A 12,080-nucleotide genomic window follows, 5' to 3' on the forward strand; every position below is an offset into this window, starting at 1 on the left:
GCATAATAAACCTGATAGAAGGAAAAAAAAAATTCAGCAGCAGATATAAAAGCAAGTAATTTACAATAGTGACATATTTTACATTGTTTATAACCTTCAAAATAAATAAATATACAATTCCGTATTGGAAAAGCTACTCAGCGTGTTTTTTTTTTCCTTTTAAATACACAGATGTTTTTACATATAAAAACAAACCTTTCAGAAGAACCAATGTGGCTAGATTTTTTTTCCAACAGCAAAAACAAGGTTGCAAGGTGAGGGATTAGGGGAATAAAATACATAACCCAGCCTTTATGGAAGAGCAAAGTATTTTAAAAATCGGAGTCCTTTCGTAGTAATCCCGTAAATCCACACATGCAAGCTAATCAAATGCCATTTCTTGACTTTTTCTGACACATCTTGCAACCTTCCTCTTGAATTCACCATTGGGATCCTCCCACAACTCTTTAGCAGCATCCACGTTAGCAGGCGAGTCACTGTTGGGATCAGCCAGCATTGAGATGACACTGATCATGATAGTCTCCACTGTATGAATGGGAAGCCAACGTTCTTCAGGTTTCTCATAACCAAATTTATCTTCACCAAGCTTATGCAGGATGGAAATGCACACATCACCATTCTTGGCCACATTAGGATGCCAGTGATGAATTTCATTTTAGGAGGCCTCAAAGGGTAATCATAAGGAAATGTTAAATATGCTTTGAAAAATTCTCCTTCATATAAAGTGTCCTGGGGGCCAATAAAGACAACCTCCCACTTGTAAATGTCTTCGTCATCAATAAGGCCAGCTGAAAACCCTTCCACCGGGTTCTTGTTAAGCTCTGCCAGCTGTTTCCTCAGGAGAAGTGCCGACTGCTCAGTCATGGCGTGTATGGAGAGATGGACTCTATGTGAAGGCACGAGAAGCCAAATGGAGACAACAAGGCAGACGCAGAAAGGCGCTTGGCAGCAGTCGGACCGTCACGGCGTCTTGCCGATAAGTGGCCGCTACACATGAGCAGAGAGGAACTCGACTGGAGCCGCTCGTCCCGTCTCCTCCTTCTCCACTCAGCTCTCTCGCTACTGAAAGGAGTTGAGTAGTATCGAATCCGACACAAGGCAAAACCATGATGGCCGATCACTCAGCTAAGGTATCTGATGTCGGGATCTCCCCGAGGACGATGCTTGCGCCGGTGGAGGGCGAACAGGAAATGCCAGGGCTGAAGCATTTAACTGGCCCCATCATCCAGGCCCTGCGAACTACTGCCAAACGGGCGATCGGCATATGGAAAGAAAAAGGGGTGCAGAAGGTGCGAGGACTCCCAGTCTCATGTAGGGAAATCCAGACCGTCGAGAGAAAAGAGGGGAGCCATAAGAAAAAGAACAGGTCTCCCGAAATTGCAGCACGTGAATCCATGCACTCACATGCGCCAGAGGGTCGCTCTCTATGTAGGCGGAGAAATGGGCTGACCACGGCTGTGCATGGGGCAGAATAAGACATTCCATCCTGTGTCCATCTCCGCAGGGTGCAGACGCCTGGATAGTAGTGGCTCTGCTACAAATGCCACCAACAGGTTCACACCTGGAGACGTTGTCCATACTGGAAATCCCTACGGCGATGTTGGCACACTGTCTCCCTGCCTCTTGTTGTGTCTGTCTTTCAGGGCAAGGCGCTGAATCATTGGATTCTGGACTATCCTGAAGGAGGAAGACCCTCACGGGACTGGATGCCTCGTCCTACAGAGCTCGGCTGAGGTAGGGGCATTGTAACAGGTGGCCGGGATACTCACCGGACAATGGAGGACAGCCCTCCAGGTTTGCTACACTACCACAGAGTAGGTGTTACCTGAAATCATACCACTTTCGAGTTTCTAGACTTCAGTAAGAGATACAGATAACTAGGATTAAGATTAAGACTGCCATAGTGTCACATATGTTCCTTTTTTAATGCAACTGGAACATTATTGCATGGTGCAACCTGTTTCAGTGCTTTAGTAGCACATAATGGAACTTCCACTTTCTAGCGTCAGCTTACTCCAACCATTCCACTGTACCATTCTCCCCAGGCCCATACTCAATACAATAGTGGAGTATCCCATCTGACAGCACTCACTGTTACAAAGCAGTTACCAGAGAGAAAGGGAGAGAGGGAGATAGACAGAGAGGTTGGGAACATGCACTGAACATGTTGCACCCACCATGTGACGAACCACCTCAAGCAGAGAGAAAGACTAACTGAACATTTGTTTTGCATTTTAACTATGTGGCTGTAAAAGGATATTTATACATGTCAGGTCTGATTTTTTTTTTTTTTAGCAGAGAACATGCCAGTTCCTTCCGGAGACACTAGGCCTTCCACCACTCTAAATGGGATTAAGCTTATTTGAAAATATAATGTTACATTATGTTTTTTAGTTGATTAAATATTGCCTGCTTCTGTCAATAATATTAGTGATCTTGTTTTGTTTACAAAATAAGGTAACCTGTTTGCTTCTTTGCACTATTCAAAGACAGTTGCTGTAGTGCAATGATCTACAGATATCTAAGATTATTTTGGAGCATTTTGGATTTCTTTTCGGATCTAGATGTTTTGGAATCAATTTTCCATTTACATTTCATGCCTGCTGATGTTGCATCCTGCATTATAGCATTCAAGGTTGTTAACACTGGTTGCTATGGGTGCGTCTTTCATTTTAAGGCCAATGGAAAACACACGTCAATTTGTGATGTTCTGAGCGCCATATTACCAAAGAGCAGATGCTTCTGGATTATCTCTGTTTGAACTTTATCTAAAAAAAGGAATTATTGTTAAAAGGATTCTTTTAGCTATGATTCGTGTTTTTCCCTTTTTTGAAAGTTCACTCAATCGATCAACTCCTACTTGTCTTTAGATTTCTAATGTGCTTTTCAGCCTGACTCTTACAAAATGAATGAAAAAAACTAAACCAGCTATATGCATTTTTCTTTTCAAAGTGGTACTCTCATAAATCACAAGTGGGTACATTGTCCTGAGCAATAGAATGTGGTTCTTTTCTAGGTTAATGATTTTCTTATATTTGTGATAAGTGTCTCACATAGGTGCAACTTATCACAAGGAAAAAGTGTTAAAAGAAACAAATATACCAAGGTGATGGACGGCAGGGCTTGGCTGCATGGGCGGTATGTGCTTGCAAGGCATGCTGGGAGTTGCAGTCCCATGAGAAATCCCTGCTGGACACTGACAGAGGGAGATCCTGAGGAGGGCTGTCCCTACATTCAGGAGCTTCCACCTCACCTGGAAGTGATTCCTTCTTGACACTAGAAGTTTTCCTGGGTTTGGGAAAAAAGTTGCTACCTCGGTCCACTCATGGCTCAGAGTCGGGAGAGGAGTTGGACTAAGCTCATCTGGAAGGAATGGTGGGAATAAGACATGTGTTATATTTGTGTACTCAGGACAAAAAGACCTGTGTAAAGTATTGTAAACTAAATTGTTTTGTTTGCACCATAAACATGTTTGTTAGATTGTGTCAAGGGTTTGGCAACAGTGAAATTCCACCAACAAGCCATAACCAAAAAATACATTTTTATTAATGTGGCGGGTGGCCAGGTTCCATGCCTGGCCGGGACGCCCCTGCTGCATATGTTCCAGGGGAGCAACCATGGGCAACTCAGTACCTCCCCCGGGGCGCTTGGTGGCAGCCTCCCTAGCCGGCGGTGATGCCTCAACCTCCCGCACGGAAGATGGAGTCCTCAACAGCCCGATTGGGTGCTGGGGTGGCTGCCAGGGGGTACTGCATGGATTCCACAGCCCCATCCAGAAGTGCAATTGGAATCAGATCGTCAAGCACCTGGAACACTTCCGAGTGGGCTATAAAAAGGACCAGCAACCACCACTCAGGAGGAAGAGGACAAGGTTGCCTGGGAGGAGTGGTGATGCCAGAGGAAGAGTGTTTGGTCTGTTTATATTAAGTGCTTTTGGGACTGTGTTGTGGCTGGAGGGTTCACAGGGAATACGTGCTGTCCAGCTGAAGAAAAATTAAAAGCTCGTGCCTTTTTACACGTGCCTCAGTGTGAATCTGTGCCGGGTTGGGTGCTATATAGCATCTAATTCACAATTAAATTAAAGCACAAAGTCAGGAAATATAAAATAAAGTTAAATCAGAAAGCAAACAAAACCTGTTCCACTACCTCTAATTACATAGGAAGTTCTCCCAGATTTTCAGGTATGTTAGTTTCTTTAGCTATCTACTATTTCAAGCAGTTCCCAGCACTATACAGCTATGTCACTCAATGCCCAATATCACCCAATATATATATGCAAAGGTAAGGCTATATTGCCTCAGACCCAGTTGGCCTCATCACACCTCTTTACTTCCAGCACCTTCTAGTGGCCCCAATCTCATGCCTTTCCTGTCAGTTGCAAACATTTCTATACACTTCTGCTGCTGGAATGAGATATTTCTCCCAGCTCTTTAATCCTGAACTAAAGAATTCAGTTTCAGAAAACATACGGTTGGATCTATAATGTACATTTGAAACAAACACTTAATGGCTGGCTCTTATGATAATGTTTCATTCCAGTGTTGGGCAGCACGCAGTTTCAGTAGTTAAACTGAAGGGTCCTGAGTTAAAAGTCCTGGAGTGATAGAGTGTGTGTATAAGTGCACTCTTGATCAACAGGCATTCCATTTTGAGTTGATACTTGCCCACCATCCAATGCTGTTGGATAGGCACTGGCTCCCCAGAACATGGAATCGGATGAGAAAGACCTAGAAAATGGATGGACAGTTCACTGTTTTTATTTTATATTGAAAATTAGCACTTCAGTATGATGCACTGGTTTGAAAATGAATCAAATTGTTTATACTCCTTTACGTGATAAATGACTGCACTGAACTCTAGGAAATAATATCCAAAGGTAAATGGAGAGAGAAATATCATTATTAGTGTACTACTTTACACTAACAGGATATTCCAAATATTCACCTACTATCAAGCCTATTTAATCTAGTTCTCTTTTGCATGGGGCAAATACTGTACCTATCCTGGTAACAAAGACAAAAACAAGTAACTATATTGGGATGTGATCTAGTTCATTGCAGGAAGCAATTTGAAACTACCAATTAATCTATCAATGAATGTCTTTGGAATGTGGGATAATGCATTCTCAATTCCACCTGCAGAGGGGTGGAGCTTCTCCTAGAAGCACTGGGCACAATGCAGCAAACACTCCTGGACAAGGCACCAGTTTATCACTCACACCTTCCAATTAGACTAACCCACATGTTTTTAGAAAATTTCAGACCATTGTACCTAAGGGAAAACCAATGCAGGGAAAGAGAGAACATTTGAATTCTACTCAGAGAAGGTCCAGGCATAGGACTCGTAGCCAGCAAGCTGGAAGCATGAGGCAGCAGTGTTAAGAATGGCAGCAGGCAACATTTTATAATGTTTTCCCACTGAAATTAACTTTAATGAGATCTTTCTGCAAAAAAATTGTCTTTCAGTTTCCTCAAAGTGGCTTTTAATGTACTTTAACTGACCAAAATAGTCAAAATAAGCAATAAAATATTGTTTTTTTTTCAGGACAGAAGGCATAACGTTATATAATAGCAAGGTTGTTTATTTCATCCACTCTAGAAGTAAACAAACAGCAGGCCTCAGTCTCTCACAAACAGGTAACTTCAGGTCCACAAGAAGAATATGTGCACTGTGGAATACAGATAAAAGCTTTCTGATTCTGGCTGCTGCTTCCATGGTACAAAGGAATCAACATTAAATGGGAAAAATAATCACATCTCTTCAGTCATGGATTATTATACTTTGGTAGCAAAAGTACCAAAATATATTTTTTCTGCTTAAATTCATCTATAGAGCATTGTGGAAGTTGAAGCATTTATTGAGTTTCAGCACTGAATTATCATTAGGAGGATTTTTGTTATGCTTTTCTTTTGCTTGCTTATAAATTGCTGTTTTTTAGATTGTAATAGTAGTAATTAGGGCTGTTTTTTTTTTTAGATCAAATGTCACTATTCAAAGGTGTTTAAAAAAATATTATTCAAAGGCATAAACTGACATTCAAGCCTAAATGAATAGTTATTTGTTTGACCTCGCACTAATTTTGATATCACTTACCTCTAGAAATGCTGTGCAATATTGATCTTCTATTACATACACATCTATTTTTTATACATCAATTCCTGGATCAGTCTACTAGTTTTTGAAGCCATAGCTTGTATCAGCATTAATAAAATAGACATCAGCCTGCTTTATACACCCACACCTTCACGTTGCATTTTGGGATAGATTTTTCTTGACTGCTGCTCTGCACGTGTCTCTACAGTTGGGGAAAATAACATATCTAAACATTTCTTCAGTCTCAATATTGCTGTTTGATGCTCATTTTAGTGAAACCCTATTTATTGCCCATCAGGTGTGCTTTTTTTAACTGCTGATTTTCATCTAGTCAGTGAGTGATGAACACTCAAACTCTTTTTGCACAATTTTTGTAAGTTGCTTTGAAGAAAAATACAGTGGGGAAAATAAGTATTGAACGCATCAATGTTTTTCTAAGTGAATATATTCCTTAATAGGGCTGTTGACCAGAAATTTTTACCAGATGTCAGTAACAACCCAAGTAATCCACACAAACAAAAAAATCCAAACAAATAAGTCGATAAATTATGTGTAATAAAATGAAATGACACGAGGAAAAAGTATTGAACACGTGAAGAAAACGAGGTGCAAAAAGGCATGGAAAGCCAGCAAATCACCTGAAATCTGTCAGTATTTAGAAAGCAATCCTGCCCCCTATCAGTGCAAATTAATATCTGCTGGTTTAGTCCTAATTGATGGCCTGTGAAATGGTTTCTCATTACCAAGGTGTCACACAAGAAGCATCTCATGATGGCAAAGCAAAGAGCTCTCTCAAGACCTGTGCAACCTTATTGTTGCAAAACTTTCTGATGGCATTGGTTACAGACATATTTCTAAACTTCTGAATGTTCCAGTGAGCACCATTGGGGCCATAATCCAGAAGTGGAAAGAACATCATGTCACCATAAACCGGCCATGACCAGTCAAAAGAATAATTAGAAGAGTTGTTCAAGAGCCAAGAAACACTTGAGGAGAGCTTCAGAAAGAACCTGGAATTAGCAGGTACAGTTGTTTCAAAGAAAACAATAAGTAATGCATTTAACTGCCATGGCCTCTATGCATGCTCACTGCGCAAGACATCACTGCTGAAGTAAAAGCATGTTGAAGCTTGTTTAAAGTTTACTACACAACAGTTGGACAAGCCAATGAAATATATGGAGAATATAGTCAGGTCAAATGAAACCAAAATTGAACTATTTGGATGTCATTGCACACACCATATTTGGAGGAGAAATGGCACTGCACATCACCCCAAAAACACCATACCAACAGTGAAGTTTGGAGGTGGGAACATCATGGTGTGGGGCTGTTTTCAGCATATGGCACTGGCAGACTTCATATAATTGGAGGAAGAATGAACAGAGAAATGTACTGGGATATTCTTGATAAGAATCTGCTGCCATCTACCAGGATTTTGAAGATGAAATGAGGGTGGACATTCCTGCAAGACAATGATCACACACACACCCAAGGAAACTCTGAATTGGTTTCGGAGAAAGAAAATAAAGCTGCTAGAATGGCCCAATCCATTGACTTGAATCCAATTGAAAATCTATGGAAAGAACTGAAGATCAGAGTTCATAGAAGAAGTCCCTGTAACCTTCACGATTTGAAGACAGTTTGTGTGGAAGAATGGGCCAAAATCACATCTGAGAAATGCATGCAACTATTTTCTCCATAAAGGAGGCGTCTTGAAGCTAACATTACCAACAGGCTTTTCTACTAAGTATTAAATAAATTTAAGTAGGCGTGTTCAATACTTATTCCTTGTGTCATTCCACTTTAATACACATAACTTCATTTATAGACTTATTTGGTTTGATTTCTTTCTATGTGTGGATTACTTGGGTTGCTACCAACATCTGGTGAAAAATTAATGTCAATAGCCTCATTAGAAATACTGTATATTTACTGAGAAAAATGTTGACGCATTCAATACTTATTTTCCCCTCTGCACTTGCTAAATATATAATCAATGAGAAGCATATAGTTAAAGACCATAACAATGCAACATTTACCATATTCAATTGCTTAAACTGTAAGGCAAGTAAAGGCGTACAGTACCTCAATGTATGAAAAATAGGAGATGGAATGGGAACATCCGGTTTTCTGTGCCTGTATTTATCAAGTATCTCAAAGAAGGAAAACGGTCCTAACTGCCTCAAAATCTCAAAGTAATGCAAATTCGGTCAGACTCTTAGGTGTAAGAGTCAGCGTCAAGCTCGTTCAGACCTGCCCAGGTTGTCAACTTCCACAGAACAGCTTCCAACCTGGCCTGATTCCATGCATGGATATGCCCATGCTGCACAAACCGTTGTTGATAAGTCACTTACGAGAGCGAAAATGTTTGGATACAAATATAAGAAAAAATCTGAAACGGTACATGATGGGTAAATTTTGATGTGATATTCGTGATCAGCACCCAAAAATCAAACACCCAACAGTGTTCAAGAAGCAAAAACATTGTTGTGCAGTGTAACAGAACAGCAATTCTTATATTTTCCTCTGTGCTTTTGCCATTGCCTTTAAACAGAATGCTGAGCTTAAGGGCAATTTATATTGATTTGCATATTAAAAGCGGTGTAATTCTGGGAGGATTTGGGGTTGGGCAGCTGGCGCGTGCACATGTGTTACTTTCAAGCTGACCGGGATTTATGGAGCAGAAGAACGTGGAAGTTGGCATTCACACAGATTTATGGATCTGGATTTTATTGCGTACGAACATTGTTCAAACATAACGCCATGTTTTAGTGTGAATTCTACGCAAAACATTATGCATGAGGCCCCAGGTTGGAATTTCAGTGAATACCAAGTGGAGGCAAGGAAAAATTTACTATTTGTTGGTTTAAACTGTGCTATAAACAACAAAAGGAATTTGATTGAGTGACATAGAGTGTCGGTGAAACTCGAAACCTCAAGTTCACAAAGTCGCACAGTGCCCGAAATAAAAAAGTTGCCAGATATCAAAGTCGCCATGAAAAGGCGAGTCGTAGCCCACCGTCTGAGTGTCATATGAAAGCTTATTAGGGTACAGAGGAAAGAAAAAAAAATAGGCCCACAGTGAGAAAAAAGCTTGAAATGTCAACTTTAATCTTGAAATTTCCACTTTAATCACGTAGTTTATTTTGTCATTAAAGTAAACGTCATAAACTTCATCTTTAAATCGTTTAATTTGCTAGTTTCTCAAATACTATTGTAACTAAAGTAGCACGTTAAATGCTTTGTTTTTTATGTGTTCTTCTATGTGCGCAATGTGTGTGAATTACTACGTGCTTCTTAAACAGGCTTTCTCTTCCTCTAACAGGAGACAGAATACATTACATTTGGAATATTACAGCTGTCTGAATAATTTAAATACTGAGATGTATACTTGATATCATTTTCATGATGACAGGAATTAAAGCATGTATTAAACATGTGAACATGGTGGTGCAGTGATAGTGACAAGCTGGTGCCCCATCTAGAGACTGTTCCTGCCTCAGGCAAGAAGCTTGGTGCGCGACCTTGAATGAAATCATTTATTGCAGCATTACTGTCTCTGTCAAACATACTAACCCCAAATTCCAGTCCTTCTTTTTCTTTCTCCAAGTACCCAATTGCCACACAATCAGCTCTGTAATAGCTGTCAAGCCATTTGTAAGCTTAGAACGCAGATTCTTCAAAACTTTTAAGGAAAAATGAAATAACTTCATAGTACGTTTTATTATTCTATCCATCTATCCATCCAGTGTCGTGCCAGCCCCAGCAGGAATACAGTGCGAGGTAGGAATAATCTCTGAACAAGGCGCCCGCTCGTTCATAGCACTGTGACACCATGTCCTCACATGTTTAATTATTAACAATATAGATTATTTAAATGATATTAAAATTTCATCTGTATAATGTAATAAACATTTTACTGCATTTCATCTAAAAATGATATTGTCATCATATGTAAATACACGTTTTAAAAAGTGGCTCAGGTTGAGCAATATTAGAAATGTATCGCAAGTTTACAGTGAGGTAATTGTACTTATAAGTACAAACAGTTCTACAAGGAGCACTGATTGAGTGCATTTATAGTTCTTGGAATGAAACTGTTTCTGAACCGCAAGGTACCTACAGGAAAGGTGAGAGCTTGCGTATGCCAAGCATTTAGCTGGCATGAAAATGTGCGTGGCTTTATACCAAGTTTAAGTTTTATAAATCGCGATTTGAGCGTGGAAACGTTCTTACGCAACATTTTTGTACATATGCACCGTTTATACATGAGGCCCCTGGTCTTTATAGCTTGTAAATTTGCTGCCTTGTAATAGAATTGAAAGTTAGGTAGTTCCATACCCCCTTCTGCTTTAGGTCATTGTAGTGTCGCCCTTTGGATGCATGGATCTTTCAAATTCCTAAAAAAAATAAAGTTATGATTTGAGTCTTTTGTTGATTTGTTAATGTATAAGGGGATGCTTTGAAATAGGAAGAACAGCTTGGGAAGGATGGTCATCTTAACAATGTTGATTCTCCATGCTAATATAAGATGGGGGGTAGACCATCTATTCGCATCTTGTTTAATTTTTTTCATGCAGACAGCAAAATTTTGTTGAAAAAGTGCTTTATATTTATTTGTGATATTTACAAAAATAAAAAATATATAAAAATATATATCAAATAAAAATGTAATATGTCCCTTTTTCAAGCCAAGAAAGTTACTGAGCATTGATCTGCATCTTGAGTTTACTGTACATTGTAAAATAGCTTATATATGTAATTTTCAAACAAAAACCAATATTATGAGATACAGCCAGCTGTCCTCACTCCCTCAGCACTTGTCTTCCTCCGCAATAACCTTTCACCCTGAGGGGTGTGGTTTCCTCTCAAAAGACCAAATCACAGTAAACCTTTTCTGACACGTGCTTGGGGTTTTGTTGATTTACTTATTTGTTTGTGAAGAAATAACTTGAAATTTACTTGAAAAATACCAAACAAATTTTTTAAGATTTCTGATTTTAATTATTTCTTTCCATAACAACAATATCTAGTTTTGAAATTTACAAGAAAGTTCACATGATCAATTGACCCTCACATGTCTTGTAATTCCAGCTGCAGTTTTTGCTTAACCCTGACACCAGCAAAATACTACTTTTTCACAAAAGACATTCTAATAGCATAAGAAGATTGTCAAGGATGAAGCCTTTTTGAGAATTAAAGCAAATTTATATATTGTGGCTAGGTGCATTATACATTGCCTTGCACCCCGTGCTGCCTGGGATTGGCTCCAGCAGACCCCCGTGACCCTGTGTTAGGATATAGCGGATTGGAAAATGACTGACTGACTGACTAAGACACCAACCAGGTGATCCCATGTAATTTAACTGAATTGCTCAACAAAAATGAATGCCTCTCGTCATCTAGGCTTCTATCATTCAGGCTTTTAACTAAACAAAAGGTAGACTGTAGGTTCAGAGTCTGCTTCTCAGGAGCTCCATCTAATGGGTCGCTGTGGTCACAGAAAATGCCTCCTTCTGGGCATCCAGGGCTCTTATGGCTGGGGAACTGGAAGGGGTGGGGCTGTGCCCTCACTGGGTGGATTTTCAAAGCTGTGGGTAAAAGGATAAGAGAATGTTAGAGACAATGCCCCTTCTCATCTCAGTAAGTTACTACATACCTCGATCAAGCACATGAGGAGATCCTCTGATGCTCATGGGTGAATATATACTGTATATATATATATATGAACAAAATATTTGTTTTGAAATTAAAATTTGCTTCAAGAAATTACAGACATTCTGCTACCAACAGATGGAGGATCAGGTTCAGCAATGAAAGCTAGGGTGAGAAATGCATGGAAGAAATGCCTGGAGCTGTCCGTAATACTGACTTGTAACAGAAAGTTACAAAAGTAATGTGAAAGTTATGTGGAAAGCAGTATGATGTGTGAGGGTGAAATATGGCTGATGAAAGTAGAGCATAAAACAAAGCCGGAAAGTCCAGAG

The 12,080-nt window shown here is 39.7% G+C and overlaps 1 pseudogene; it reads right to left on the reverse strand.

The window, feature by feature from the left end:
* Window positions 1–229: 229 nt before the first annotated feature.
* Window positions 230–965, reverse strand: LOC120529989 (annotated as a pseudogene).
* Between the last annotated feature and the right edge of the window lie 11,115 nt (window positions 966–12,080).

The sequence above is a fragment of the Polypterus senegalus genome, chromosome 5 (genome assembly GCF_016835505.1).
Source record: "Polypterus senegalus isolate Bchr_013 chromosome 5, ASM1683550v1, whole genome shotgun sequence".
Taxonomy (NCBI): Eukaryota; Metazoa; Chordata; class Cladistia; order Polypteriformes; family Polypteridae; genus Polypterus; species Polypterus senegalus.